Source organism: Hibiscus syriacus, unplaced genomic scaffold (assembly GCF_006381635.1).
Source record: "Hibiscus syriacus cultivar Baekdansim isolate YM2019G1 unplaced genomic scaffold, ASM638163v2 tig00002840_pilon, whole genome shotgun sequence".
Classification (NCBI taxonomy): Eukaryota; Viridiplantae; Streptophyta; class Magnoliopsida; order Malvales; family Malvaceae; genus Hibiscus; species Hibiscus syriacus.
The window spans coordinates 7,187,927-7,193,926 of NW_024061947.1; positions in this window are offsets into that span (position 1 = coordinate 7,187,927).

Sequence of the window (6,000 nt, forward strand, 5' to 3'; positions counted from 1 at the left end):
ACCTCAAAGATTCCATTATTACCACTTAAGTTATTAAAGTTCTCAATATTTACCATTTATTACTCAAACTTTGACAACTTTCGAAAATAGTCAAATTTCACATTGTAACACCAAATTCATCACTCTAACAATAATTTCCTGCATATTAATTCATGTATTGAATAATTACACATCAACCCCATAACTTTTCAAAATTATCGAATAGGTCTCACAAGTTTCTTAAAATTACAAATTGGTCCAAATAACTTTCTAAAGCTTGTAGGATCTTTCTTACATCATTTCTTACCCTTTTATGATTTTTCCATAATTGTTCTCACTTCCAAAAGCTTAGGCCAAATGTTAAGGGGAGGGTTTTGTGATTTCACTTGATTTCAATTTGATTCGAGCATGAAATAAACCTCTATTCAACATTTTAAAACCTCTACAATCAAACCCCTAACTCAATTTCATCAAATCACAAACTTTCCCTAATTTAAGGTTTAGGCTAAAAATCAATATAGCATTTCTAGGTGGTTTTGATCATCAAACAAGCTTGGAAATAATTCTACAGCCTCAACAACCTCAAAATCCATCATCAATCCATAAAACTCTAACATGAACATAAACCCTAAAATTTGTGAACTTAACATTCAAACAAGATTAGCATGCAATGATTGTACCAAATGATAGAGCTATTCGAATAGAATAATTTTCTATTTCACGGTTCAATCCAAAATCCAAAGAAAATTGCTCAAAAATGAAAAATAAAATTTCTCTTACCTAGGTTATGAGGAGCACGAAATGGAGGTTGAAGAAGGTCTTATTTTTATGAAATTTCTAGTTATTTCATGTTAATTTGTCATTTATTAAGCTTAAATTCATTTAATTAGGAAATGACAATTTTACCATTAATGAAACTTGATAATTACATCCATACCAAGCCACATGTTGGTTATCATCTTCCGAAGTCAAAGATGAACAAAATATTATACCCTTGACAACTTTATCTATACAACTTTCCAAGAATTTCAATCTTGTCATTTTTATCCAACAGTCCAAATTGAACATGGAAATAAATTCTCAAATCCAATGATCCATATTATTTTTCATCATTTTAAAATGTGGAAATAATATTTTTAAGCTTAATTTAATATCCTTCAAATTTTCTCAAAATTTCTCTTCAATCCGATTTACCGAATTTTACCCGACTTTAACACGTTACAGTTTTTAACATAAATTTCGGATCAAAAATCTAATTCCCACCAAAACGTCATTCTTGAGGGTGAACTATTCATTTATGGTGTCAAAACACCTAAATTTTAAAAATTATACTTTTGGTCCCTAAACCTTTAAAAATTACTTTTTTGGTCCCTAAATTTTTCTAAACTTTATACTTTAACCACTAAACTTTCAAAATTAACATTTTGCTCACTAACCAAAATTTTGGGGTGTTACATATATTATTATTTTGGGTAAGCTACACATTTAGTACTTAAACTATTACTTTTATTTTAATTCTGATACTTAAATTTTCATTTATTTCAAAATCACACCCAATATTTACTTTTTATTTTGTTTTGGTACCTCGATGTTGAAAGTTTAGCAAATTGTTACAACATAATACTTTCTATGGGTAAATTACATCATTAATCACACAACTATCTCCTCACTCAAATTTTGGTTACTAAAGTTTATTTTTTTAAAAAATAATTACTTAACTTTCAAATTTAATTTTTTTTGTTTTAACCATTTATTAATAAAATAATAATAAAATGTCATATCATAAAATCATTAATAAAATAAATTATACTTATTAAAAAATGAGCAATTTTAAAGTGGAGTATTTAAATTGAAAATTTTTAAACTTTAGTAACCAAAATATGAGTGAAAAGATAGTTGAGTTATGAATAATGCAGTTTACCCATAAAAAGGGTCACGTACATAGTTCCATTAAATTTTTAACGATGAGTAATAAAATGAAGCATAAACTAACCTAGGGATGTAAAAGCTAACCCGACTTGTAAAACTGATTTTTAATCGACTCGAATCAAAACTATTTGTGACATGAGGGCTGGTGATCCGAAACTGACTCGAGTTCGAACTGGTGTTGACCTGAACCCGAGTTAGACCTGGAAATTATGGATATGAACCCGACCTGTACCTGATCTGAGAATGATATGAACCCTAATTGAACCGATAATATAATAACAAAACCCAACAAGCATCCGACTGATATGAACCCGAACCCGAGATTAGCTTAGTAAATAACTGATATTACCCAACCTGCTATCAACCTGACTTGTAATTGACTCAACCTGTAAATAATTCGACTTGTTATTTGACCTGATCTGATATTTTTTCTGACTTATAAGTTACAATTGATAAAGTTGTGAGATTTTGAATTTATAATGAACTGTGATAATTAATTTGTTTACTTTTAAAAGTTAAACAAATTGTTAGTTATGATAATTAAATTAATAAATTTTATTTTCTATATTAATTATAATTCTTATATTATAAATCTTAATTATAATCATTAAATTAATTTCATTAAATAATTTATTTAATAAACATGCTTTTATTAGATTATATAAAATTAATTTAAATATTTATAAGTTTAATTTATTTTTCTTGTAATAATTAATTAATAATTTAAATATAATTTAACATAAAATTTTAAAATATCATATAAGATGAAATTATTTGAGATTATATATATTATTCAAAGTGAGTGGTGGGAGAAATTTTTTTAAAAGAAAGATTTTTGTGTGGAAAATTTTGATTTTATTTGAGAATTTAGAGGGAAACTGAGAAATTTTGAGAATATAGGGAAATTGAGAATTTAGAGAGAAATTGGAAAATTTAGAGGGAATATAAAAATTTGGGAAGTTGACACCAAGGATAGTGTCCAACTCTAATGGTAAAGCCCAATGATTAACTTGTATCTTCTACTATCAAAAATTTTCCTCTCTTAACTAATTGAAAAAAATCTTAACTAATATCGCAAATTTTCAGAAATTATAAAAATCTATATAAAAAATTTAAGTTGGCCCAATGATTAACTTGTATCTTCTACTATCACGAGTAAAGAGTTCAAATCGCGCTAAAACGATGTTGTTTTGGTGAGAACCACGTCACCAATGTTATGATGTACGTCTTCCATGTCTTCGTCTCATTAAGTCATTAACAATGGAGTGATATAACTGGGAAATACCTTGGTGTACCAGTCATGCACAAACTAGCCACATACCAGGATTATTCTTCCATCCTTGAAATGATACTCAACAAACTAAATGGTTGGACTTCAAAGTTACTCTCTACGACTGGTCATGTAACTCTTGCAAAAGTTGTCCTAAGGATTTTCTTTATGCAAACAACAATGTTTCCTAAGCGCATTTGTGATGAGATGGAAAAAGATCATTTGTCACTTCATATGGAGCTCCTCTAATACGGGAAATAAAATCTCTCTTGTTAATTGGGATTCAATAAGCCAACCGATTGCCAGAGGTGGCCTTGGGATCCCAAGGCTTTACGAACGAAACGTTGATTTTATGTTAAAAATTAATTTTGCTCTGGTGACCCGTACTGATGCTTACTGGATCTAACTCCATCAAAAGTATAAAGTCACTGAAATTTGCCCTGCTTCAATCTCAAGGCCGGGTTGCTCTCCTCTTTGGCGTGGTTTATCTAAGACATGGCCGCAACTACGGGAATGCCTTGCGTGGTCAGTTGGTAACGGCTCTCTTATCAATTTTTGGGATAACGTCTGGCTACCCCCACTTGGATCTCTCAGACCTTATGCTTTGGCACATGATACCATTGACACATCTATGAAAACCAGCCACATGGTGACTGTCGATGGTGCATGGGATATTGAATCTCTCTCAAACTTACTATCACATGTCGCAATCCCGCACATAATGAATATTAAGCCACCTGAAACGTTTGATGGTCTTGATGTTTGTACATGGAGATGGAACCCCACTAGTACCTTTGCCACAAATTCTGCCTACCAATGGTTGCTTGATCGAAATTGGGATGACGAGAATAAAAATTGGGATTTTATTTGGAAGCTGCAGATTCCTCAAAGGATTCGCTTCTTCTTATGGCTTGCTCTTCTTATGGCTTGCTCTTAAGGAGAAGCTTATGACCAACCTTGAAAGATGTATACGATCCCTCACTAACGACCCTTCTTGTTGCATCTGTTGTTACGCTGAGGAAAGCATTCTCCACATACTCCGTGACTACAATTTGGCATGCTCTTTGGATCTGCCAAATTGGTTGTTATCAAACCTCTCTAAGTCAAGTACAAATGTTTTTAATACACATTGGTTCCTTCTGTTTGCTTCTTTGGTTTGGTAGGTATAGAAGCACAGGAATGAGATGGTGTTTCCCGGTGAATCAATTTCGAGAGAAGGTGTCCTTCATTGCAGCATAAGTAGCATGGGATTATGGCCATGAAATCCTTCAAATCCAAAAGGACAACAAGCAAACAACTCACCTTCTAAACGATCGTAATGCAATTATCAGCTCCCTGTCGCTCGTACGTGCAATAATTGTTGCAAAATATTGAAAAATAGTGTTGTAGTATTACAATCTAAATTTTTTTTGTTTCAATAATAAAGTTTAAAAAAATGTGAAATTAAAATAGAACCTGTAATCGGATGAAATTCAATATGTAGAAGAAGAGTTTTTGTTGAGGCCTGAATGAACAGTTTCCTTAAGACAGATTCGTCCTCTCCTCGGTGCTTTGAGTAACGTTGGACGTCGGTCTCCCAAGATACAATAACAAACGTTCACAACAGTAAGCACAACCGTAGTGAACAATCGAACACAATCTTTGTCTTTATCTATCACCGGAAAATGACTTTCGAAGAATCGGAGAATTGAAAGGAAAGTACTTGAAAGAAAATAGTAAAAGTTGTGTGTTGAAATGTGTCACAACTTAGCCTTTATATAGGGAGAGGATTGAAAGGTTAAGACCTTTATTGAAAGGTTAAGACCTTTAAATGAAATGACTTAACCATTTGATTAAAAATCATAACCTTTTAATCAAAAGGTTATCATGGAAAGACATGACCTTTAGAGTGAAATGAAATAATTATTTTCATGAAAATACTTAATTATTTTTCATGAATAGTCATGATTCAATCAATTCATTTATATTTTTCCTACAATACCCCACATGAATGAATTTGATTGTTTAAAACATTGACTCGATGAGGTGATAGATTCTACGTTCGATATTTGCATAGGATAGGTAGGCGTCCCCCTTTAAACCTTCCCTTGTGAAAATATGTTTACCTTACTGGTTGTCCAGTAGACGTGATGTCCTTGAACTGTCCTATCGTTTGTGTAAGAGATGACATACCTCACACAAATATCTTACTGACAAGAGTTTAGTTCTCATGGTTATGTCCATATAGCCGTGGACATCTCCTGGTTCTATAAGAGCTTAGAGAACTATGCCCCAATAGTCTCTTTGAAGTGGCTCCACTTCACTCTCACATAGGTGACTTATGTTGTTCGGTTCAACGAAACACATATTGGTCATTAAAAGCATTGCTTAACCTTATCCACATTTTAGTCACTGTTTTAATCATAGGAATGGGCTTGGGGATAAAACCCCCACAGTGACCTCACCAAGTCTATGCAAGTAGGTTGCCCTATTGAACCTAGATCTTGGGATCTCCAGTCAACTAGGTTGGGTTTTCCTTCACATAGAGCCTTAATAATTCATGGGCTTTAGTCCTATTCAACTTGATCTCGATTCAACCCTTTGGTTAGCGGATCTGCAATGTTATCTTTTGATCTTACAAAATCAATAGAAATAACTCCAGTTGAGATCAGTTGCTAATGGTATTGTGTCGACGTCGCATGTGTCTCGACTTACCATTATACATTACATTTTATGCTCTACCAATTATTGCTTGGTTATCATAATATATACATTTTTTGGGTACAGGCTTTGGCCATTCAGGAATATCCTCCAAAAATTTCGTAACCATTATGCCTCTTCTC